This window comes from Gouania willdenowi, chromosome 11 (assembly GCF_900634775.1).
Source record: "Gouania willdenowi chromosome 11, fGouWil2.1, whole genome shotgun sequence".
NCBI classification, from domain to species: domain Eukaryota; kingdom Metazoa; phylum Chordata; class Actinopteri; order Blenniiformes; family Gobiesocidae; genus Gouania; species Gouania willdenowi.
Window position 1 is genome coordinate 11642801 of NC_041054.1, and position 27575 is coordinate 11670375.

The following is a 27575-nucleotide window of genomic DNA, read 5'->3' on the forward strand; positions in this document are numbered from 1 at the left end:
ATACGGAACTAAAAGTGTTTAATGGTTTGTAAAATGGCTTTTTTTCCTCTGCTGTGCGAATGACAAGAAGCAGCTAATATTCAAAAGAAGATGTTTGCAGTGTGGACATCAGCGCATGGTAAGTAAAAGTTGTTGTTTATGCTACGGTCAAAATGTCTGCTTTATCTATGTGGAAATTAATTTCATACAGTCACGTTGACGTGATTAAAAAACAAAAAACAAAAAAAAAAAACAAGGAAATTCTACCTTTAAAAAGTCTATTTCGATTTAACTTTATTATTAAAATTGCATTTGACAGGAACCTTATATGCAACATTGCTGGTTCATCGTCACATTATGTGAGATCCCAGGTCGGTGTTACATATAAGCAAATGTTTAAGTAGTTTATTAAATATTGATAGAACTATTTTTTTTGTTTTTTGGGGGGGTTTTTTGTGCTATTTTTTGAAGTTTTATTAGTTTTATTAAGCTAGCTAAAGTGATTTGCGTTAAATGTAATGGTACATTTTCCTACCAGCAGGTGGCAGCACAGTGTTAGTTAGGGTTCTGGTAGTGACTTAATTGTGTAAAAGATGTTTAAATCATTATTGGTCAGAATCAGATCATAACAGAAATGAACAGAATTTCTAAAAGACTGAAAGAAGACAAAAATACAGACTTATATGGTTTTAGTATTACAATTATGAAATGCAATAATACCACAAAATGGTATTTTCAAATGTGTTCTTTATTTACTGCTTGTATTTTGACTTTAAAGACGCAAATTGCTTAAATTCAGGTGTTATGGGTTCATCAGTTTTAGTAAGTGTTTTGTCAATTCTGAAACGGTTTATAAGCGGGAATGATTTCTGACACTAAACACTTTTTGTACTTTATAAAAGTCAAATTTATTTGATTAAACACTTACGATGAATAAAGAGGTGAAAGCTGTGTGGTAAAAAAAAAAACAAAAATCAAATACAAGACCTCATAAATCAAAGCTTACGTTATAGCTTTCATACCAGGATTGTCCAGATACTGGGCTCGAATGGATGGATGGATTAGGGCTGGGAAATATGGACCAACACTCATATCTCAATATTTATCTCAAAATGACGATATTCGATATTAATCTCAATATTTTTATCAAAAAAGTCTCACCAGAAAGACAATTCTGGGTTAAAATTGCTGATGCAAAATGCCACACGGGCACATTTATTAACAAACAGCCGCATAATATGTGCCACTTTTGTCTTTTTCTCCAATGAGGGACAGCACGTGTGAGTGAGTTCTGTAGTGTGGCTTGTTTAGAGGAAAGATTCACTCAGTGATCCATCGAACTGTGCTTTTCATGCTGTTCTGAGATGTAGTGAAAGCAGTGACTCCTAAAACGAGTGTTTTATTGCAAAATAAGCTACAAAATAAAAATATACCGATATAGGCGATAATTGTAATTTTCTACAACACCAAAAAAGAAATAAAACTTGATTTATCTTGGATGTCGATATATTGCCCTGGCCTGGGATGGATTAAAGCTGATCATATTTTTTACACTAATTTTAAAGTGCTCAACACTTGGAAACGTTCATCTTGAGAGGAGATTATTTGAAGTAGTCCGCCTGCAGAGGATAAAGCTTTTTGTCCAAAACAAGAAAAGCATATTCTCACAGCTCTGCCATCCAATGAGCTGCACTCCTCTCCTTGTGCTACGTCTTATTAAAGGAAGGCATTTGATCAGCACTGCTTTGAGGCTAAGATGGACATTCAGAAACAAGTTCATCCTGGAGTTGGGCTGTCACTCTCTGGCGTTCAATAGCCCCCCCCCACTGGCCTGAAAGCAGTCCTAGCAGAGATCACAGCTTCAGATGGGTGTGTGCTGTGACCCCTGACCTTTATGTTGCAGGGGTGAAGGAGAACGATCAGAGGCCAGTCTTTGGGGACTGATTATGGACTTGGTCTTTCTTCCACTGGGGCGCATGGCTCACTAATTGAGGGCCGTCCTCCCCCTTCGTCCAGCTCATGTGTGAGGATGTGGAGGCTCAGAAATGAGCCACTTGTAAGAACAGGAAAAGGTGTGAGATGTAATTATGTTGTGTTACAAGGCTAGATGCTGTTTTAATCACTACGGTAGTGGTTTTCAAACTTTACTGGCTCAAGTACCCCTTTTTCTCATTTCTGAATCCAAGTACCCCCTTTGTCCGACTAGAAAAAACAACTATGGAACATAATGATGGAATGAACGAGCGATAACACACATTTAAAATAATTTCATTTTGTAAATTAGTGGAAATAAACAGTATTCAGTGCCTCCTCAATACATTTATTGTTATAGTTTTTATTATTTCCAGTCATCTGAACCAAGACTGACTCTTGTATTTTCAGTTTATGTTCTAATCAAGATCATTTTTATAATCATTTTCTGTGTTTTTGGTGTCCTTTTGTGTATTTTATTGTTGTTTGCCTGTTATTTTATTACTCAGTATATTTTTCTTTTTATTTTGTGTTTTTGTTGTCATTGTTGGTATTATTTAAACTATTCTCTCTCTGTGGGTGCGTTTTTGTGTATTTTATTGTTGTTTTTCTTATTATTCAGTATATTTTTCCCTTATTTTGTGTGTTTTTGTTGTCGTCGTTGTGTGTTGTTGGTATTATTTAAACTATTCTTTCTCTGTGGGTGCGTTTTTGTGTATTTTATTCTTGTTTGTCTGTTTTTCTTATTATTCAGTATATTTTTCCCTTATTTTATCTGTCTTTGTTGTCGTTTTGTGAGTTGCTGGCAATATTCAGTATGATTATCACTTTCAACTAAAAATAAACATTATGAAATATTTTTAACGCTTTCCTTTGTTAATTTTCCACTCTCTCTCTCTCTCTCAAGTACCCCCTGTAGTGCCATCGCGTACCCCTAGGGTTACACGTACCCACATTTGAAAAACACTGGCCTAGAGTGTGACTCCAGAAAGATGAAACCAAAAGTCGTGATGATAATGATAAATTGTTGTACACATAAAATAAAAACAATAAATGTCAAGAGTTTATATCATTCAAACATGTTATTCATCATCAAATCATGTTTTGTAACAATTTGTAACAATAGCGAGAGAGTGAGCTGATAAAACTGTATAAAGGCCCATATTAAAATTAACATATCAGTTGTAATTTCACAAAATGGCCCATTTGAGCATAATAATCCACTTACATCTATTTGTTTTCTCCCATGTGATTGGAATGATGTAAAATCCTGTTTATTTCAGCTCTAAGCAGATTTCTACTTCAAAGATGATGCTGAGGGTATTTGTAAGACTCAATAAGGATAAACACTAATTGCGATGATCAAACGGGGGCCAACTACTGTTTCTGCTGGGAACGTCAGCACGGACCTTTCACCACAACCTTTTACCCCTGCGTCACAGCTCTGAGTGAGGGACACAAACAACCTTTGTGACTTCTCCCGCCACAACATACACGTCTGCATAAAATGCAGAGGTGGTTCTTGGTTCTTTGGGTGCAAAAATATATAGAAATAGAAGATAATAAATAAAAGAAAAAAGAAAATATTAAATCCAAAATGTATCTGCACTTTATTTGACTATAAACAACATATATAGTCTCATGTAGACAGTTTCTACTATAAGAAGACTGTTAAACTTTGAATGGTTTTTATTCAATTATCAATAAAGTCACAATACCTGCAGGGTTTTTTTTTTTCTCAAAGCTGACTCAAAAGTATGCAAAATTAGCAACAGAGCAAGAGCTTAATTAATAAGATTATAATAATATAATTTAAATATGAATATACTGAAACTGCTTTTATAAGGTAGTTGAAAGGAATGCATCAGCCAAGCCACTTAAACTCATTTAGATGTGACGAGTAATACTGATTTTGCATTATCGGCCTCCTGCGGTCCAATCGAACCATTTCAGAGACAATCAGGGAGAACAGATTCAAACAATAACACAAACCACCTCTAGGACAGAGAACATGTATAACCTAAGGGTGAAATTACCAGATATAAAATTAAATACTACTTACATTTTTTCATCAAATTGTAAATATTGTTAAAATAAGGCTTTTAACATGGTCGGGGCCACAAAAATGTGATTGTCTGATCCTAGAGCCACATTATCAACATTCACGTCACCATTTGGAATAATGACCAATTTGAGCATTAATACAGGAAAGAACTAATTGTTTTTTGTGTTTTTTATGCCATTTTGTGAGTTAATCATATATTATTGTTGTTTTATGTATTGTTATCATTTTGTATATATTTTTCTCTCATCCAGAGTGTTTTTGGTGTTACTTTATTGTGATTTAGGAGGTATTTTGTTTATTTTTGTTGGTTTGTGTTTTTGGATTATTTTTGTTGTCCTTTTTATGTTGTTTTTTCTCTCTTATTTGGCGTGCTTTTGGAGTCTTTTTGTGCATTTACCTTTGGGGCAGCACAATACCAAGGGCTGCCAGTTTGCCCATGTTTGCAATAAGGCACTAAATGTCTTTTTCTCTCTCTTCTTTTTCTTCTTTTTGTCCAATGTAGTTGTGTAAGTTACAGAAATCTGTAATATTTATGTCAAAATGTACTCTTTGAATTAGATGAATAAAACACATCTGTAGATTTCCATGATTATTTTGTTAGAAACATCTTTATGATGTCATCTTACACATTTCCAAGGCTTCATTCAGCCTTTGGGGTATTTTAGGAATGTTGTGAGTCTTGGATCTTGGCAAATGCTGCAGCAGCGGGGTTGTAGCTGCCTCTCAGCACGATGTAAAAGTGTGTGTGTGTGTTCCTTTGCCTGGCAGCTTTCAGATCATCTTTCCTTAATCCACGACAATTCAACCCACAGGGCTCCCTGCAGGGAGTGGCTGTTCTCACACTGCACCAGTTTGCACTGTGAAGGGAAGCACTGATTGGCAGGCAGCTGTGAGAGAAATGAAAGTCAAAGAGGGTTTAATTTGATCCTTTGGAGGTGCAATGCTGAAGTGGAGGAGGTGGAGGAGGAATGAAAAGCTGTTGATACGGGCCTATCGTACACATAAAAGCATCTTATCAATTATCAATGATACATTTCAGTAGAAATCAGATTAAATTTAGATTAAAAAAATGACTTTTTCTTGCTTAGATTCTGGCAAAGGCAGTGATTGGCTTTCACACACATTTATCTGCTGCAAAACTCGTCAGTGAAAGACAAATAAAGTTTCGGATCAATAATTTGTGATTTTTTGCACCATGCAAAGATCATAATTGAGAGAAAAACACTGGTACCTCGCTGCAAAAAAGGTCAGGAACAGGACCTGGTTAGATGTGAGCGTATGTAATGCTTTGTAATGGCTTGGGGATCTGTTCATGAGGGAAAAAAAATAGTGAAAACTAAGTTGTAAATATAGCATATAATATTATACTTGCATACAACTTTTTAAGTTTGTATCTGCCCAACATTTAAAGATCAATTCCCTTTCTGTTTACAATTTGAAGGGAATAACCGACGTGTTCCTTTAAGAAAAAAAAAACAAAAACAAAAAAACAAACAAAAAAAACGTGAATACTTACACTAAAGCATCTACAAAGCATTTTGACGTAGGGCTGGCCGATTTTGCAAAAAAAAAAACAAAAAAAAAAACATATATATATATATGTATATATCGTCAGGTTTTTTTTAAAGAAAAATTTGAGTTTTGATTCAATTTGCGATTTTTTTTTTCAATGCACCTAAAAATGACTGCAAACATCAGATATATTGTCAAAAGTGCAACTTTATTGCTGTGATTGTCCTCAAGAGTTAAAATGCATAGAACTATCCCAACATAAAAAGTAAATGAGGCTCTGTCATTCAACAATTCCAAGCTTTAAAACAGGTTTAGGCAAAAGTGCAACAGCAACTTCACAGTATATATTTTATAACATATAACATTACAATTTGAAAAATAATAAACTCTTCCCTTAGCATCTCAGTATAGTGTGAATAAAACATTAAACATACCTTTGGCACACATATAACCTACTCAAAGGGTAAACACATGTAAACAAAGAGGGGGCTGTCTCACATCGCGCTACGGTAACCCACAAGGACGGAACACGAAAAAGTCAGAAAAAACTGTGGTGGGAAAAAGAAAACATTAAATTCTTTGATTTATTATTATTATTATTATTTATTTTTTTTAAACTCGAATTTGCAAGATAAAATGCGTTTTTATCTACAAATTTGATAAACCGATTACATTTTTTTTCCCAGCCCTAATTTAACGTAGACTTGGTTTACCCTTTAGTTTTCTAAGGGTTTTTAAAAGTAGCTACAGTGCTCTGGATCTCCAGATGGAGGTGCTCTAATCTAGACTTGTACCTCTGAAATGAGGCACCTCCTTCTAATTTTCAGCCTCTGTTTTAGTGTGATGGAACAACATGGAGAGAAGTCCCAGAGGAGGCAGTTTGTGAGCTGTTCTCACACCATAATCCTCCCTGACCATGTGAGAGTGACTAATCCTAACGCAGGATAAATTAACACCAGTTGGGGAAACCAGATAGAAAATGTAAAGGGATCAAAAGTGTCAGGTCACGTAGTCGTCATTTAAAATAGAAGCCAAAATAACACCCATTGCTTTAGTGTTTTGCACATTCTCAGAGATGAAGTGGTAAAATTGTTCAGGATATGTAAGCAGGATAATGGTTCTTTAGGAATGAGGAAGGATACGAATAAGCATAACATAGAGGATGTGTAAAATAAATTATCAATAGGACTGTGAAAGTTACAAAGAATCAGGGGTCACAGTTTTAACAAAAGGTCAGCATTGTTATTTAACGTATGTGGGTACAACTTCCTGTGTGACGGAATAAGTAGCCGCCCACTAAGTAGTTAACTAATAACAACTGCAGTTTAAAAAAAAAAAAAATATATATATATATATATATATTATAATTATCAAACGTAGGATTTAAAGTTCTGTGGATTTCAAGCTTGTAGCCTCAATCGCGACTTTTATTGTGAAAGGGAAAATTTGGTGTTTATAGTGTGTAACCTAGGGTTTTTCAACCTTGGGGCTACCTGAAATATCTAATAATAATAAAATAAAAATAAATTACTGATTAAGATTATATTCTTTTATAGTTTTTTTTTTAATTTATCCTTTTTTCACAATTAGAAAAACAATACATAATATCACAAAAATTTTAAAAAATTAAAACAATTCACACAATCTAAAATGACTGTATTCTGTACTTACACTTACTCAAATATAAATCAAGTTCAAATAAAACGCAGTATAAAAATATCTGAGCTGGTGCTTATTGTCACTTTTTGTACTAATCCTTATTACCCTGTATTTTTAATACAGTTTAAACAAATATGATCAAGAAACTTATTTTAGAGAAAAAAAGTCTCTGGGGAGAAATTTGTGATATGAAAATGGTGTCATGACCCGACAACGGTTGGGAACCACTGGTGTAACGCTTACAGTTAAACTACATAAAACCTTTTTTTTTGTTTTATTTGTTTATCAAACAGAATGATGTTCCCCAATCAGGAATATGGAGGGTATTTATTTTGTGAAATCTTTTCACAAACGTTTATTAATCAAACTCACACATGATGTAATGGCCCCTGCTTGGTACCAACTGTTGTATATTTCTCCTTCATGTTCACTTATGTCCATATTTCCTCCTCATCTTGACTGACGTCTCTGGTTATAAACAGTCGGTGTCTGTCTGTCTGTCTGTCATTCATACACACCAGTTATAGCAGACGCGTCCATCAAACGTGAGATTGCGAATAACAGCATCCTGATGACGTTCAAATCACTGCTGTGTTTTTCTTGTGGCACTCTGAGGCATTAGCATGTGAAAGGCCCGGGTTCCTGTGAACTTATTTGAGCTCTGACCTCTCATTGGTGTCTGGCAGACAACAAATAGCTGCAGATGGAATGGAGCGTTTCATACCCACTGACTCCAGTCCAGAGCCACTGGGACATGTCTTCTCACCAGCAACAGAATGTTATTTTGAATAGGTGACAGTTAAAAGTGGCTTTGACTTGTTTTCATAACAGATATGCGTCCTGTGATACTTGTTGGAAAGCCTGTGATAACATCCATACACCATTTATAGTGAATGGTTCGAAATAAAATATGTTACATTAAACAATTACATTTTCTTTTATGCTTCTCATCCACTAAGTTATACATAGTTTTGCAATTTGTTCATTAAAACACAGCAAATTCCCTTTTTCATACATACAGACAAATCCAAAGCATCTTGTTTGGAAAGTCAAGGTAATGTGACCTAAAATTATTATTATTATTAATTTAATGTTTTCTTTTTCCCACCACAGTTTTTTTGGACTTTTTTGCGTTCCGTCCTTGTGGGTTACCGTAGCCCCCTCTTTGTTTACATGTGTTTACCCTTTGAGTAGGCTATGTGTGTGCCACAGGCATGTTTAATTTTTTATTCACACTATGCTGAGATGAAAAGGGAAGAGTTTATTATTTTTTTAATTGTACTGTTATATGTTATAAAATATGTAGTTATCTGATTTCTTAATCAGAAAATTTAAGCTACTGTGAAGTTGCTGTTGCACTTTTGCTTAAACCTGGTTAAAGCTTGAAATTGTTGAACGACAAAACTTTTTACTTTTTATTTTGGGATTGTTCTATACATTTTAACTCTTGAGGACAATCACAGTAATAAAGTTGCACTTTTGACAATATATCTAATGTCTGCAGTCATTTTTTGAAAATTGAGAATCGAAACTCAAATTTTTCTTAAAATATATATATTCTTTTTTTTTGGCAAAATCGCCCAGCCTTAGTCCCTGGTCTTCTTTTAATATTGTTTCATCGCCAAAACATGTACAAAAAGTTATTTTATTTCTTCAAAATCACTCTAGTGTTGCCTGTGTTATTGTCTTTTTTTATGTTTTGGTATTTGTAATGAACTGGTTGCTTATTCCTTCCCTCCTGTGTAAACTGTGCTAGCTCATGAGAACCTGGCCAAGATAACATGTTACATTTATTCTTTCATTTTCCAATCTGCTTATTCACATTCAGGATAGCGGGGGTCTGCTTGTGCCTATGTCCAGTCGACAGTATGGTTTTGTCCCCATTCGATTTTAATCACGATACTTGGGTGTCGATGCAATTTATATTGCGATTTGATCGTAATTATCCAAAAACAAAAGTTGAATCATACACTTAATACAAGTCACTCAGAAGGTTGGACATTTATTTTAATTGCATATGAAAGTGCAATATCCTACATGTCACGTGTAGTAGCAGTAGTAGTTAACCTATGAGGACATATGCAGACAGAAAACAATCTAGTAAAGATATCACACACACACACACACACACACACGCACACACACACACACACACACACAATCACCATATTTTACATTTTCTCCCACTTCTAGCTGTACAGGATGCCAGTCCATTGTTTATTTCATTGCAATTCAATTTAGATTAAAGATCTAAAAAAAAAAAGGCTGATAAATATGAAATAATTTTATACACACTTTGTTCAAGTTTTACCAAAACTTAATTATATTTTTTTTAAAAGAAAGAAAATAATGAAAAAATCAAATGTGTTGGGCTACTTCTGTTAGGGTAAATAAACGCTGAATCAACTCATCACACATACAATGCAGATTCAGGAGACTTAATAAATGAAATCATGTTCCATAGTGCATAGAAACTTTTAAAATGCTCAGATTAATGTAGTGTCAGTGATTTTCTAACCGGACTAACTCTTATTAGCGACGCTTTTAAATGTGATGCTAATGTTCACTGCTAACACGATTACTTTGCTGGTCAGCCACAGAAACCTGAATGAACATATTCAAGGGGTGTTTCTCATTTTTATTGTCATATCTGAGAGACGTTTCATTCATTGAGTCATCATTTGTTGGTTGAACTCATTGATCGGCATTCGGCATAGTTTAGTTAATCGTTTAACTGTTTTGTGCTAAAACAAATTTAATGCAACAGTACATTGTTACGTGTGTTTAGACTTTAAAGACGCAAAATTAATGATCAATGAGGCGAGCAAAGCCGTTAAAACAAGATAGGCTAAGTGTCACATGTAGAAACCTGGGACACATGCACCACATGCTTTAGCACTACAGTGGTCGAGTTGTGTAGATGAAGGGTGGATGATATGATAGTCTAATTTTCTTTATTTAAGTCTCATGTATGAAAAACTATCAATTGTTTACAAAAAGCTTTAGATTTCACTTTAAAATGAAGCTCCTGGTTCCAACCATTGTTATACGTTTGTTGACATTATTTGTTTCTGTTCATCTATGTTAGTCATTTTTCTCATCTCGTCTAAAAAAAATTATATTCTATATATTATTAATTGTATTTTAGTAGTACATTGATAAAAGGGGTAACAATGGAGATAACAGTGGTTACTATGAAATTAAATTCTTCTGTAATCTTTTTAAAATGATAAATCTACAGCATTTGAAATAATAATAATGATACAAAAATTAATCATTTATATGAGCTTATGAAAGAGAAGCATTAGTAATAGTTTATAGATTGGTTATAGAAATAAATATCTTTTTTCCAGTTTCTGTTGTTTATTATATGGTGGCATAATAAACAAACCCCTCATGCTAAACCTTCGCTGGAAACCATTGAACCCTGATTAGTTGTAACACATATTGCTTAGAGCTCACTGTCCAACCAGAGGCTTTTTACACAGCGTTGTGTTCACAACGCGCTGCAACTGGATGTTTTCATTGTGCTCCACCTGTTTGATCACCGATTCAACACGCACTAAAACGCACCATATCCCTCACACAGATGTGTCAGACAGAAGAATTCCTGCATGCACGCAGCATCAGACATGCAAAACACACCACAACCACTTTCTCACAGCTCAGCTCAGCCCAGACACACACACACACACACACACACACACACACTCACAGTGTAATGCAGACGATCTGAAGGGCCTCATCTCGCCTGCCTTTCTTTGCCTGTCTGCTCTGCATGACCCGGCCTTTTTATGAGTCTAATTAAGTAGTCAGACCCTTCAGCAAGCCGTGACACACTCATGGCTGATTTCTGGCCACGTTTTGTACCCACATTTTCGTCTGGATGAATCGGTTTTATATCACGATCTATGAGATATTGTTTCTCCATTGAGCAAAAGGTGCCTCCTCTGTGAATGGTGTGAGAGAGTTGAGGAGATGTTCAACAAGAACCACTAGGCTGCATTGTGGGAAAAAAGCGACTGAATGACTTTTAGACGACGGCAAATATTTTCAGACATTGTTCTTTTGTCAGTGGGAGAGGTTCATTTTAACATTCCCAAGCATAGACAAAAAAAAAAAACATGTTAAAAGCATGAATTAAAAAAGTCAAGAGTCTCTCCCCAAGCCCAAACCATGCATTTCTGCATGTGCTTAAAAACGAACCGTCTCTGCACACACACGTGTGTGTGTGTGTGTGTGTGTGTGGGAGTTTTGCTGGTTTCATCTCCATGGTTCACTGGTGACCGTCGACTACCTTCGTCCTCAGGGTTGACCGTCCTCTAGAGGATGTTTCCAATCCACCCCTCCTGACTGAGCTTTGACCTCTGAGCCCTCATCAAAGCGGAGGGCGATGGGTTAAACAGTGGGTCAACAACCTCTTTATCCACACGTGACCTCTGTCACCACCCCACAGATCAAAATCCACTCCAGAGGGTGGTTCTGGGATCACTTTCATTTAGAAAATCATGGAGTTTTTTCCTCTTATTGAACCGCTCAATATCGAAAAGATGATTTAACAGAAAAAGGGCATTATTATTGTTGTTATTATTATTATTATTATTATTATTATTATTATTATTATTATTATTATTATTATTGTTGTGACCTAAAAAAAAATGCTGTTTAACAGTTTTTATTTTGGAGTTCCAGCAACAAAACCTCTAAACAAGCCAAATGAATTACGGTACTCAAATGTGCTGATGACATGCTCCTAATTGGTTCTTAACAGAACTACTTTTCTATTTATTCTATTGTGTTCCATTCTAGTTGATCGTTTTCTATCAAATTAGGTTAGAAATAAACATTTATTATATTCTCTAAATTTAAAGCAGTTAATTTTATATTCAAATTTGTGAGTTTTCATAATTTGTATTTAGTTTAGTTTATTAGGACCCCCATTAGCTGTGCTTTACAGCCAGCTAATATTCCTGGGTTCCTTCTTAAAAGTCATACAGATCAAAACTATCCATTAGACAGATAACAGACAAAACACAATAATATTTCAATAATTGACAAAAATATGACAATTCATACATGAAAAATACAAGTCCTATCAGTCCAACAATGACAATTCATACATATGTATGAAAAACACAAGTCATATCAGTACATTCGCAGAATCTGACAATCGCAGTCTCCAAACATTGTAAATTTAATTTGAAAATAGCTGACACCAAGGTATCTCTTCAGTTGCCCTTTAAAATCAGACTTATGTTCCATTTTGATCAGCTTTTAATGGCAAAATGTTTAATTCTTTCATTGCTCTGTAAACAAAAGATTTTTGAAGAAAATGAGTATTTGCTTTTGGAAGTGAAAACCGTCGTTCTGCTGTGAGCCTCGTAGCATAACCACGCGATTCTCTGCTGCTTTTAAATTGACTGAATTAAAACTGTGGATTTTTGAGTTTTGATATTTTCCATGTGGAGAATAATAGAGAAGCTAATGCTTGCGTGCATAGATTTCACACTGGTTCTATAGGAGCAGTTTAGGGCTATACAAGCGGCCTTATTCTGCATCAACTGGAGTCTCTGTAGATCTTTTCTTTTAGCTTTAGCCCACATTCTGACAAATCATTAGAGTTCTCGCAACAAGCGTTGCCATTTCTGCTGGATTCATTGTATTCTTAATTACTTCATTACCTTCAACTAATTAGGTTTTGTTCGCTTAATTAGACTGAATAAGATATTTTTGGTCTCATATATTGGCAATATTCTTATTGAAATTAATACATACATTTATATAAAGCTTATTAATTTATGTTTTTTGCTTGAAATGATTAAAACATCAAGATTCTTCATGAATATCCTGCCAGCCTTCACAGGTGTCTGTGTTAGAAATCCTAAAAGCCCAGGAGGACGCTCAGCGACAATCAGAGGGGTCAAAGGTCATACAGCTTGTGGATTTAAAAGGCCATCAGTGAGGGTCACCGCTGGCAGCGTCCTCCACACACACACACACACACACACACGCTCAAACACTCAGTCATGTGGGGAGATGTGGTGAATCAGGAAGGAAATGACCATTGTCCAACTGAACCTCAGGTCACATCTCTGGATGTCACACTGAACTATCCACCCTCAAAACGAATGAGGCCCGTGATTTATGACGTAATTAAACATGTTTGTATCATGTAATGACTTTTTGATAAACAGCGTCCTGTGAAAAGTCGATTGGCTACCTTAACGTAAAACGTGTCCTTTTTATTCAAGGTTCTGACAAAGTAAAACTCAATCAGTTTTTTGTCTTAACATTCTGAGTTCCTAAAGAAATTTCAATGTGTTCATTTTGATTTTGTTGCATACAAAATGTATGTATTGTGTGCTTTTTGACTCAAGAAAAAAATCTCAAATTGTCTTTTACATGTCTGATTGTTTATGTGCTTCAAAAATAACATAAAAACAATATAGTTTGGGTTCCAACAATCACTGTGAATACATTTTGAAATACACACCTATGGAAAAACTCTTCTCCAAATAGAAACCATTCTTATTTCAACAATCTGAAAAAAACATTTACTAGGATTTTGTAATTATTTTCTCCTCAAGTGCATTTAAACTAAAGCAACTTCTATCTGCGGAACTTTACCATGAAAACACTCTAAATTTCATCATCAAAGTTTTAATACTACATTTAATTAAATGTAAGGTAAATCTACTTTCTTCTGATTGACTTAGTTGTGTTATGAACTGTTGCTTCTCCTGTTTCTCACTGTGTCTTCTGTAGTTAATAAAGTTAAAGCTCAGACCCATTAATGCAGTTATTTATTAAATCAAATGATTTCACTAAGTTTTCTCTCGGGAACAGGTAGATTCAGACATAAGCAGTCAAACAGGACACGCTCCCTTCAGGAGACGTTTCCATGAACCCGTCTCAGATAGACCAGGATTTGTCGTTGAACTTGAACCCAGTTCCCTCTCGCCACATGATTTCAAGGTGCAGCCCCCTCCCTCCTGCCCACCCCTCCCCTGTGTCTCCCCTCCACCCATGTCTTTGTGAGCCTGTCTTCCTTGACTTTCTGCATCCCCCGTCTGGCCTTCTGCAGCCTCTCTCCCTTTGCCCCCCCCCCCCCACCCCCCCACACACACCCTTCCCATCATTCCCAGGAGCCATTCTTCACTCCTGGGTCGGGAGGCTCTAGGAGACAGCCTTTAGGGACTTGCAATGCAGAATGCTAATCAGGCCCACGGCGACACTTCCCACGATTTTACCCCCAGACATGAGCTTTTGTTTTGTTATTGATTCCCTTATAATCGCATGGTTTCCGTAACTTTCCTGCTGTCTGGTGGCTGATGCTGCTGCACTGGGCCAACCTGTCAGATGGCACATTCATCTTTCCTCAGTGTCCCTGCCAAAAAACGTCATGTTAACACAGCTGTACTGACAATTGTGCTTAGTATAATCTCGACTATTTTATCAGAACTGCTGTATATTTATTCACCCTACCCCTTAAGGAATCTTAACATACACTTTGTTTGTTTCCTACGTCTGTGTACATTATATGGAAGTACTTTCAGTATGTTAGAGTTTTAGGCAGATGTGCTTGCTTTTAGCTAATTTAAATGGTTGTTTTTCTAAATTGCAACTACTGCAAAGTAAGTAAAACTTAAAGAAATTAAAAATGTGGTGTCGAGCCACTTTGCCCGTGAACAAACATCCGTGCTTCAAGTGCATCTCATACATTTAAAATTTGTTACATTTTTTTGAAACAGCATTTGAAAACAAATTTGACAAAATGCAAACACTTCCAAAGTTAGCTTGTGAAAGCAGTTTCATGTCACATGGCACGACTAAGCTCAGCAACAATACACAGGGTAGCGTTGATTTGTAGCTTCTTAGATGAATTACAGCTAAAAAGCTAGACTTTTAAGGCCAAGCAGTGAACAGCTTAGTTAGTAAACATAAGAAGAACGATAATTAATATTATAGGCAAAAGTGTAGCTTGAGGTTATCGGCTGCACATCAGCAAATTAGTCACAATTCTTAGATGGGGCGTTATGTATCTATCTGTAATATTTTATTTGACTAATGAGGGTCACCAAGTTAAGTGTAGGAGTGATGTCTGATTCTGAGATAGAATGGTCTCCCTAAAATAAGCCTGGATGGATGAATTTCAAGAATGGATGGTTTTCAACGTGACCTAGTGTTTGTGAACCTATTGGGGAATACCAAATACCCTCCAGATGTTTTGGTGGCTGCATACATGCTCAGCAGCAGAAGCAACATCTGTATCCCTGTGTGTATCAGTCATGCTGTCCTGCTCTCACTCAACACTGTGTCCAGATGTGCCTCAGATGTATACATTGTGTATTTGCGTGGGAGTGTTGCATTCAGAACCGTTAGTTAATCATTTCATTTTCAAATATAGTGATGAGGCTTTTTTGCACTCTTGGAAACATGAGGACACTTAAAATGTCTTTGAAATCAATACTGATTCATACATTTATACTATTTTATTTATTATTTAAAGCATACTGTACACTTTTTCCAACAAGTTCATTTTGTGCTTGTTTTTTAAATAATATGTTAAGGTTTAATTTATTCCGACAACTTTTTTCTTTTTTTGGCTCGATGAAAAAAATAAATAATACAGCATTAGAAAACTCACGATGACCTATAATGAGATGCTTTTGCTGAAAGCTACAAGAAGTTCCAGTGCAGTGCATATGTTTGTCAGTGTCAAGGTACGTACCTGCTTGCTCTGCTGTTTTAAGACACCTGATATTCAGATTTATGTGTAGGACATCTGAGTCAGAAAATGACATAACCACTGTTTTAGCTAACCCTGCCAGATTTTCTTTCAGACTGTGGAACCATTGACAACCCTTGCCTGTATCTTCTCTTTTTTATGTTGTTTACTGTGGCGTGGTTTTTATTGTAATATGAATCCCCCTGGGTGGGAAAAAGGATTTGTTATTACTCCTGAAAGCAGTTAAACTGAAGGATTTTCTTCCATCCTTGTCTTGTTTAGGGTCATAATAAAGGAGCTTCAAGCAGAGTCTACAATAGAGCCGACCTCTTCACCACATGGACATGGCACAGCGACGGACCATCCCAGACATGTCCACTCCCACGGTCAAACCAAAGATTGCAAATCCCTACACGTACATGTTTTTCTTTTTGCACTGTGAGAAGTTACAAGAAAAAACTCAATTGCCACAAAGGTGAAAAATACTTGATGCCATTTGACTATAGCTAATAAACTGTAGCCTAAAAGGTTTCATTAGCATCATTCCAAGTGTAAATGTAAAGAGCTGAACCAGATATTTAGGAGTGAATAGGCCTGTCAGTGTCTATATGTTTGCCTCAAGATAGACACGAGATGCTTATATGTCAACATGACAGATGTCAAAATTCATCCTCTGAACACACTTAGATCTTCATGTGTCCAGAAATATAAGTAGACTAAAAAATTCACACATAGAGGAAGATTTTCATTGTAAACATCACTTTTTTTATTGATTAGTAGTTGCAGTAGATACAATTGCATAGAACTGGTACAAGGTAGCTCACGTGCAAATTCAGCACTAAAACCCCTGAGAAAAATATCATCACTTCGACTGTTTCTCAGAATCTGTTAAACATTTACATGTTTGATGATCTGACACAAATGAACAGTTTGTTCATATACCACCTAATATCTGTTATTTCAATTTGTATAATAAAAAAATCCACATACAAAGCACTTTTGCTCAAATCGTATTGCACATTAGTAAAATATATCGGCAAAGCCCACGACTTTGTGTGCATCCACCGATGTGCATTCTCTGCATCCGTGTGAAAAAACACAAGGTAAAAAAAAACAGAAAAAAACGATGCAGATTGTATCGCCACCCGCCAAATTATTCTTGCATAGAGTAAAAGTAAAAAAAAAAGAAAAAAAAGATGATCACATTTGATTAGATAAAACACTTGATTTTTTAGATTACAACAGGAATAGAGTGCAAATAAAAGACATCAGAGGATGCTCCAGTCTTATGGTCCTGTTTACATGCTGTGTCATCAAACAGTGCAAACGTTAAATAAAGTTTAACATGACTAAACAAAACAGTCATCCATCCATCCATTAATCCACTAGACTAAATCCACTAAAGTATTTTTAAGCAACAGTCACACCGATTGTCAACCACCCTAAACATCAAAGAAATACGATACACTAGCTTTTGTTTTTGTTATTTTTTTAACAATAGGATTTAAAAACATGCTAGAAATGTGTTTTACAGCTAAATAAGGTTGAGTAATTAAAAAAAAAGAGTTGGTAATACGGTACCTAATAATAACTAATATTCACATAAATCTCAGTGATAACTTGGTTTAATTCAATGTTGGTATGAAGAGCAAACAAGGCCCAAGCTCTGATCAGATGGGCTCAGAGTGTCTGTGGTGTTACCCATGAAATATCTTCACGTCACACTTTGTCCAAAATGTGTTGCATTCCTTTCATCATCCAGTCTGAAAGTGATTCTGTTGTTGTAACGACAAATGCTTCCTCTAGGTCAATCCTGGCTCTATAAACCATCCACGGTGAGCTTGTTCAGTATCTTTATGTGAGATTCTCCATCCAGGCTGATATCATAGTTTGTCATTATAATGTAGTCCAGATGAAGAATGGGTGATCACAGGATTTGTTTAACGTTTGGATGGTTGTAGTCTTCAGGCTGAACAGGGACCTGAAAATAAAGTGAATAAGGAGATGTTAAAACAAATGTCAATCGGGAAACAACCGACTCAAGTGCATTTTGTTGGATGTTTTGAATTTCTACCCTTTTATAATTTATCTTCCTATTATCTCAAATTGCATTTAAAGTGTTTACTGTGACTTTGAGCTACACCAGTGTCACGCATCATTGTTTGCTGCATGATTGTCTCTCTACAGACAGTGATATCCCTTTCAAATGTGTTACATTGCATTATTGAGTGCTACTTGGCATAATAGAAACTGTTGATCCCAGGCAAAACTCATGCCTGAAATATATGTTGAGAAGATCAGATAATATTATCATAAACCGACCAAACAAAGAGATGAATTTACAATTTTTGATCATCGTTTTCATGGCACTTTTTTCTTTTTTAATTAATTCTTTATTCAACATGGAGAGAATAATGATATACCAATATATAATGAATTAATAACAATAAAAATCAATAAATAAAGAAAATGTTTATTCTTACATGTGTTTAAATATCTACAATACTGCTAGATGTATTAACCCTGTGGTTATTAACATCAGTTCAACCTCCAGTACAGTGGGCCTGAATTATTATAGACTTGGCACGCAACTTGAAGACTTTGGCTGCTCTGAGAGGCTGGCCCGTAGCCTGGACATGCTAAACACTTTAGGTGATTGTCTCTGAACACGTTTATTGCCCCTGTGTTGACAGGGGTTCATGCACAAACACGGCAAGAGGTATCGTTAAATGTAGACTCCACAATTGAGCACTAAGTTGTCACATGATCCAGACTAAAGTTATATTTGGGACAACAGTCCATCGAGGCAAGATTTCATATCCATTATAGCGATTAGCCAGAAGTTTAAAAAAATGTACAAAACTGGTTCACTGATAAAAAAAGACACACACATGCAAAAATAAAATGCATCCTGTCAAACTTTGAAACAATCGGCCCACTAGCCGAGCTTTTCTTCTAATCAGAGCCATCGCACTTCACCCCTCCTCCTCCTCCTCGGAGTGAGGTGTCCCCTCATCCCTCCATCATTGTCTGAGCCACCAAAGTGTTTTTTCCCACGCTTTATTTTTCTCTGTCCTGTTTGCAGCCTGGCAGGACGAGCGGGAGGAGGAGAGATGGGGGGAAAGGCTGGTGGTGGCTGATGAGGTCGTCATGGCAACCCCACATCGGCATGCCCCTGATTGGAGTATGCGGCGACTAATTATTCAGTGCATATGGTTAAAAAAAACAATAAAGTAGGCCATATTGAAATGCAGGGGCAAACATGGCAGGGATGATTAACATACGAGCTGAGAGCGGCGTTTGAGTTTCACCAACATGAGAGCCTATGTCATTATTATTATCATTGAAATAGTTTGATAAATACTGTTTTAAATAATTTACATTCTTATTTTTATAAGGTGTTTCCATTTTGTTTTATGTAGATAATCATGTTATTGTTTAATGGGAAATAGCAAAACAAATTGTACTTTTTTTTATTCAATAATGCATGTTTATGGCCGCCGAGCAGCATATTGTGTGTTTGCGTGTGTCAGAGGCTGCAGAGATGGAAGGTCGGTTGTGTGTGAGAAAGCAGTGGAGAAGGAGGGTTTTGTGTGTGTGTGTGTGTGTGTGTGTGTGTGTGTGAGGAGGGAGGGTTAATGTTAACAATGGCCGGCATTGTTTACCAATCTCCCTCCTCCATTAATCAGGACGATCCGGCTCTAATTGGCGTTTTGGTTAAGCTGGTCTCCAGACCCCCGTTCCCTCCACTGGCCTAAATAATGGCATTACGCCACAAGTGCCGCCACACATTGGCGAGGACAATGTGCTGCTTGTCTGAGGGTCCACGATAGGACCCCCACCTTCTTCTCCTTCGCTCCTTTCTTAGGCACCCCCTGCGCCCCTAAAATAAACCTCACACAGAAACACAAAGACGGCCTCTTACTATTGAGATCTCACTGTCGCAGACTCTTCCCCCTATTTCCCCTCCCCTTTTCTTTTTTTTTTTAACCCTCATTCACTCACTGAAGTTTTTTAGCAGCTGAAAGTTAAAGACTTCGTGGTTGGGCCTGAAAATCTGACAATTGTTTTGGAACTGATGATTGCTGTCTTTCTCTCTTTCTGTTTTATGTATATGCACCCATTTCTAGATTGAACCTTAACCACCATTGCTACTATGTTAAAGAAGTCCAATGAGAACAGCTTCACACAGGTGTGTTGAATATCATGTGGCATAATTAAAAAAAAAACTTAAATTAATATAGGCTGTATCATAGTATGATTCTTTGTCTTGCTTTTAAACTAAAATAGTCCTTTAAAGCTCATGGTCTTACAGTACTGGTAATTACTATTTCTTATCATTTACCATAACATGTGGGCTGATCTACAGATTATTGTTTTTGTTTTTTTTGTTTTTTACATACAAACTCATACACCCTTCTTTCTGTATGCCCAATCAAAGCTGTGCATAGCATGTGAGAAAACAGTGAGGTGGGATAACAAGTGGAGATTTATGGGAACCGCTGTGTTGCTAATTACGTCTCCTTGTGGATGTGTGGAAGCGCGTAGGTGTAGGTTTGCTTCGAAATCCAGTGTGTGGCTTCCTGCGCATTTGTGTGTGTGCGTGTGTTAAATTTGCGAGCATGACGATTATATCCAAATTATAACTCTTTGGCATCAAACACTACAGTGGTAACGACAACAAAGCCGAGCAGTCGCTGAAAATCACAAAATAGAGAAATCGGAGAAAAGGCGATGCAGGAAACGCAGCTGTCTTTAAAATGCCAGCTTGGCGGCGCGAAAAAAAAAGGCTTTTCCCCTCTATCTCATCCCATCCCGCCCGTCTCTTGGGGCGATCACTGCAATTAACACACTGGCAGTAATTAACACTGTCTTGAGGCGACCAATGGCGCGCAAAAAATCAGAGCCAACGTGAAGTGGGGGAAGGTGCATACTCTGTCTGTCTGTCCACGTTTGCCGCCATTTAGCTGCCATTTTGTGCCAGTCCTAACACCTAAGATGGTGGCAGGACTGTGACTTGCCATGCAGGAGAGGAGGACACACTGGCACGGGAGGGGTCTGAGAAGAGGAGGATTGTGGGATTGAGGAGGGAGTCTTGTAGATGTGCATCGCTGAACAGTTACCAGGACAAGGAAAGGGAAGCAGGGAGAGAGGGAGGGTGAAGGAGGCATGATCGTCAGGACGCTGCCCTACATGCACCACAGATAAACATATAAGCTCACTTAACACAAATACGAAAATAACACAATGTTTACAAAGGTGCGACACAATACGCCATGTGTGGCAACGTTTGGTGTAAAAAGAAAGTGTCATTTACATGTGCTTAATCAACGCCTTGCACATATGTGCCCATGCTTGGACACACACACACACACACACACACACACACACACAAACAACCAACACAGCCGTTCTCATGGTATGGTCTGCCCCTGAGCATGCAAATGACATTCATTATGCAAATGAATACAAATCAGAGCCAACCATCTGAGAATCCAAGCTTGGGAAAAAACAGATAGAATGAAATTAAATGAATGAGGAGGAGGAGGAGGAGGAGGAGGAAGGGACACACAGAGGATGGAGGATGTATGTGGAAAAGTACAGTGTCACTTTGAATGAGTGGCCATTAGAAAATAAGTTATTACGGACTTTGTCTACCCTGTAAAGATGCATTGATCTCACTTTAAGCTCCAAGTATCAATGATATATTAAATGGCGGTTCATTGTTGACTTGACAAACACTCAGTGCTCTATCACGTTAGCTACATCCAGTATTGTTTCCTGCTGTTTTGATAGAACATAAAGTTTTGTCTTCAGTGTTTGATCTAAAATAATTTCGCACCAAATACAGGAGCACGGATGACTTCCTCGCCCCCTCTGACGGCACAGCTCTGCCTTGTTTGTGAACGTTAAGCATGAAAAGCACCCACCCCCACCCCCCAACAAAAGTGCTGCAGAAGAGCATCCGCTGAAGTGGAGTAGCTCCAAATGACAGAAAAGCACCGCTAATTGCCTCTCGAGGTGGCCTTTGTTTTGTTGCGCCTCTCTCTTACTGCTCCCCATGTTGGACATCATTCTTCAAAAGCCCAAAAGACGTCCAGTCACATCATCAGCCAGTAAATGTATCATCCAACATCCAAAGAAGGAAAAAACACAGGACTCTCCCAGCAGGAGATCAATTTCTCTTTTCACATTGACAAAATACGTGCAAAATATATAAAATGGCCTTGATGTGGGTACAACACCCGTTTCGGAAATGGAAACAATGCGAATACAACAAACAACAACAAACAAAAATAAAATCAAGAAAACTGATGCAACATTCACATATGTCACAAACACACAATACCTGCTTGAGGATCAATCAGATTTTTCCAGCAAATAGCTTCGATTTGTACCTGTCGCTAACAAAGGGGAATTGTATGTGATTTTTGTGGTGATGTTTTGAGAAACTTAGTCCTACAAGGTTAAAATGAATTTAAAGGTGAACTACTGTGATCAGAGACACTAATAGGCAGTATGTGTGTGTAGTGTGTTCATGGCACACACCTGAGTCGTCCTCAGGTGCTTTTATAAGCATTAGATGGTTTAGAAAATGAAAAATGTGGCACTTCGGTTTTAGATTGTCACTTGGACATTTGACTGCTTTCATTTAATTTTGATCTAAATTACAACTGAAACCATTATGGAGAAAAAATAACAAAAATTTGGAAGACGATTTATAAAAAAAACATGAAATTATAATATAATTTGCAGACTGTGTTATCTTCCTTTTGTGTTCAAGAGCCAAAATAAGAAAAAACATTTGTGTTAACGCAAATTTGACGTAAACATTCAGGTCAAAGTCATGAGATCTTCATTGGCCAGCAGTTTGGGTGCATTTAAAGTTCATTCTGTGGTTGTTGACTTTTTGCCTTGTGTGTGTTTTCAGATCCTGTATGAAACCCAACAGCCCCTCCCTTCTCGTTAAACCCAACCCTTATGTAAGGCAGCATCATACCTTCACGTCACTCGTCCGCAGCATCTGTCCTCCACCTCCAATCATCTCTGCTGTCCTCCTTTATCTTTACTCTTCTCCTGCTGGTTTCCCACGCAGGCGTGTAATGGGATTCTTGTTACTTTCGGTTATCTAGCTTTATGAAGAATGTACGTCACTCATACAGCTAGATAACCAAAGATAACAGACAACCCCTCAGGCCTGCAGACGCATAGTTCCCCACCAGCAATACGCATGCACGTCAGATACACCTGTGAGGACAAACAGTGGCACAGGGTGAGGGGCTAATTCACCAGGCAACAGCTAATCTGTTCCAAAGGGGCACGCTCGTGCTCGTAAATGGAGTGAATGCAGATGATTGACCACAATGTTTAAAACACCACAGTAGAGTTATTTGGAAACAAGCACAGCTAAAGACTCACAGGAGAACGCTTCATTTTCTGTAGTTTCAAGTGTTTATGGTGTCTTTTAACAATTAAGATGTAAATGGGATCATAAAGGAAGACCAATGAAAGCCAAGTGTCCAGAAATGCAAACATCCGACCTTACAACCCGTTATGGATCACAAAACAGTATTACAGTAGTGTGTAAACAATAAGTACATTGAACATTAAAAATGCATTTATTTTACAGCAGTAACATTACAGAGATGCATGAAGTTAATTAACTATAGCTTCCACTGTAGATTTCCCAAACTAACCCCTTGAAATCCCTTTGAATTATACAATCACATATTAAAACCGGTATTCTATTGTTATGCTATCCTATAGTTTTAGTTTCCTATATAACTAGTATAACCTAAGATTCAATCCAGTTCCAGACATATATATATATATATATATATATCTAATTAAATTTTTTTTAATTTTAATTAATTAATTTTTTTTACAAGAAGCTTAAATATCGATCAATTAAAAATAAAAATTAATTCAAATCAATTAATTTACCCCCTGAGAGATCATTTTAAGACTCAAAGATTGGCACAAAATCTTGGAAATTAAATGGATAAATAAATTATAAAACAGGAGAGTTTTAGTTCGGTAAAATAATGGTGCATTTTTGAGTAATTTAACATTGTTATTTTGAGACACATGGGCAAATATTTTTATTGTTTTTTTTTTTTTTTTATGTATTTTTGATTTCTTTTTAATTATTATTATTTTTGGGATGGAGGTCAGCATATTTTCAGTTTTGTTTTTTTTTTGTTTTTTTAAACCATTTAAATACAATAATGGTTTTGTGTGAAAATTATGCAGATACATTTGTTGAAATAATTTTGTTCAAGTTGATCATTTTATCTCTACTTTGTTTATTTTATTTCCCACAGTCTTCGTGCTTTTTTTTTTTTTTTTAATTGGCTTTTAGCGGGATGTAAGTGACGTCACGAGCATTCAATTAGTCCCATAGCAACGAGGTGTGAAGCCTAATTAGGCGCGCGGACATACACGCGCGCGCGCACACGCAGATGTGTAAGTAGGCCACAGCACTCGTCCTCTTTACGCCACAGTCAGTATAAAGTCAGTAAATAAACAAACAGCTGCTGCGGGTTGTTTACAGCTTGTTTAAAAATAATGCTCGTTACTGAGGCTCCATATTTATTAAAGCCAGGCCGTATTAACGCATTTGGTCACTGAAAGCAAAGCACCGCCGACCGTGGAGCGCGGACCCTGTGAAGGCCGGACTATGTTTACCTCCCACCGTGAGCGTTTCATCCTCTCATCATTCCAGTGTTTGCTAATTTAACCTCATTCTTTAATTCATCGGGCTATCTGCTGAGCAAGCTGCTATTTATTAAAGCTATAAACTACACACTTGTGCAATGTGTGTGCGTGTTTTTAATGTCATTAAAAGAAGGCGTTCACTATCACACATAAAGCACGTGGGCCAAATTTCAACCCTTCATTGGTCCATTAGTGAAAATGCTTTTTACTTTATAATTTCACATTATTTAATTGTGACCAAATGCTTTGGAGCCACTTGTGGATAAATGATATTTTACTTAACATAGCACAAAGCCATCATATTTTAAATAAATTATAGCAATTTTATGATTAAACAAATATATATTTTAAGATTTTTATTATGATGCCTTTTTCCCCCCTTTGATGATTTGGAAAATGGTTAAGGCAAAAAGGACTAACGGATGACAAAAGTGAATTAGAAGTTTGACATTTGAAAAAAAAAAAAAAAAGCAGAAATTTGACTTGAATGGCTTATAGCCTGTTGAGATTCAATAAATATATTTAAAACAGAAGTTTTACATTTGTAAGGATTTAGTTCACGTATTTTAAATCACTTTGATAAAAGAAATAATAATCTACTGTGCATTTGTGAATATGTCCTCAAGGATGTGTGCAATTGTGGTTGATGATGTATTTTGTAGATTTTAAACTGAAAATGTTTATTTTGATTATGCTTATTCTTTTTCATGTGTGTATCAGATCACATTAGATTGTCCTATATATACTGTGTTGTGTTTTTGAATGACTTTGACATGGTTCAAAGGACTAATGGGAAACAAGTGATTTTTTTTCCCCTGCTTTTTGGACATTTTTTTCTTTAAATTTCTCTATCCAGATGCCAGTTCTTAGTTGTTGTTGGGTTTTTGTTTTTTTTTTTAAAAATAGTTATATTTAATTTTAAAGAGTTAACTTCAAAAAGCTTTTTCAAGATGAAACATTTCCTTATTACTATATATGTCTTGGAATCTGATTCCCAAAGTGGAACAACTCTAAATTAAAACTTTTAATTGTATTCTGGATATCTGATTTATTCCCTGCAGGATTCAGGGAATTTAAAACCAGATCAACTTGGAAATGGCTGGACTTTAATCTCACTCTTAACTCACAGTCATAACCTTAATCTGAAGGGGTTTTTTAAATACTCAAAACAAAAAAAATGTGCAGTTTGAAATTAACAGGGCCTTCAGGGCTGCTGCAAATGGTGTAAAACGAGAAGCTGAGTAGTTTAGTAAACAATCACACATTTACTTTTTTTCTTATTTTTTTAAAATAAAAATCTAAAAGCTGCTTTTTTTGTATGTGGTTCAGTTTATATTACAGTGTCTGTTTTTTATGTTTCTCACCTGGGAGTCGGAGAAATTATATTCATCTTCTCTTTGTTGTTGCCTTTAGGGATGAAAACCTATAGGAAAGATTAAAAATAGACTTTAGAAAATGCCATACAACCTAAAAAAAAAATACACCGATTTTGGCATTTTTAATTCATCAAGGCTATGGCATCTTCCTTGTACAGAATCACCGTGTGTGTGTGTGTGAGAGAGAGAGAGATGCACAGATGCAGTTCAATGTGGTCTTCATCTCAAACACTTGAAGTCACAAACTAGTCTCTGGGGATCTCGTCATGATTTGAAAGGGGATTAACCAGGAGAGGTCAGTTTCTCATGTAGCCTAGGGTTACAGTGCGTTTTTGCGCGCTTTTGGCTTTGGTGCGTTGTTTATACATATATTATGGACTCTTTCCAATATTATAATCTTTAAATCTGTTTGAATTATTTATTTATTTGGGGGAGGGGTCAACTGAGATTATTCTTATGAATAATTGTATATATAAAAGGGTCTGGTTTTCTCTCACACGGATTAAACAGGCCTTATGTAAGGGCTGCCCAGGCTGAACACTTTGAATAATCCCAGGCAGCATGTTGTTGTTGCTGCTGCTGCTGCTGCGTTCACGTACATTAATCACCTTCTTTATTATGTTTTTTTTCTCCTGCTTGGTTTTTGGAGTGCGTATTATAATCTGCGTGCAGCACACATGCAAAAACCAACATGGAAGTGCCAGTCCAAGGATATTACATGCTAACATGTGCATGAATGGAGAAAATATGTGTATTATTTACGTCTTCTTTGTCTTCAAAAACGGTGATAATTGTCCGACATGCAAGTCTAATGTGAAATACAGGACTAATAAAAAATTAGAATAAATACTATAAGAAGTAGTTTGCCCTGGTTTTCTGACATTATGTGGCCAATATATATTTATTAATGTATAAACACGCTACATCCACACTGCCTTACACACACTGTTTTACACACACATTTCAGTTAATTAAAGGTATGCAATATCAACAAAAATAAATAAATAAAAATGAAACCATGGATATTCAGAGAGAACCTCTAAACTCTGCACTCTTCTGTAATGTTCTGCAGATCAGCAGCGTGTAACCTAAGTGGACTGAGCTACAAGTGCAGCGCAACACTGATGCTGATGTGCAGCCTCCTCCTCCTCAGAGGATGGAGAACCAGAATGAGTGTATAGGTCAGGAACTGGGCCTGAGGATCTTGATTCAGGTGAACCATTTGACCGTGTGTGTGTGTGTGTGTTATTGTCTCCATCAGATAGAAAGCAGAGCTGAGCCTCAGACCCACACACTGGTCTTACCGTGGACTCCCATGCTGCTGCAGACTGGGATGCTCCGGGTCCCGTACACAGTGCTGCTGCTGCTGCTGCATCCAAAGCTCCCTCCAGGCGTGCGGCATGCTGGGAGCCAAATGAGCAGACGATGTGCGCACTGAGCTTTGTGGTGACGGAGCATCGTGACGTGCAGCCGGTCAGTCCATTCCCTCACATGTGAATCCTCCGCCCCGCACAACCCGGTCCTCCCCGAGCCCCACAGGGGGTCGGAGCACTCCATCCCAGGTGGT

General features: G+C 36.8%; 2 long non-coding RNA genes across 2 annotated transcripts; one reads left to right on the forward strand and one right to left on the reverse strand.

The window, feature by feature from the left end:
* The first annotated feature begins 3 nt into the window (after nucleotides 1-3).
* On the forward strand, nucleotides 4-22969 carry LOC114472628 (uncharacterized). The gene is made up of 3 exons (XR_003675161.1): nucleotides 4-118; nucleotides 16197-16300; nucleotides 22846-22969. It is a non-coding gene; the product is annotated as an uncharacterized LOC114472628 (long non-coding RNA).
* Nucleotides 16657-27575, reverse strand: LOC114472627 (uncharacterized). Its single transcript, XR_003675158.1, has 4 exons — nucleotides 27313-27575; nucleotides 25997-26055; nucleotides 22915-23162; nucleotides 16657-17895 (listed from the first exon to the last, which is right to left on the reverse strand). It is a non-coding gene; the product is annotated as an uncharacterized LOC114472627 (long non-coding RNA).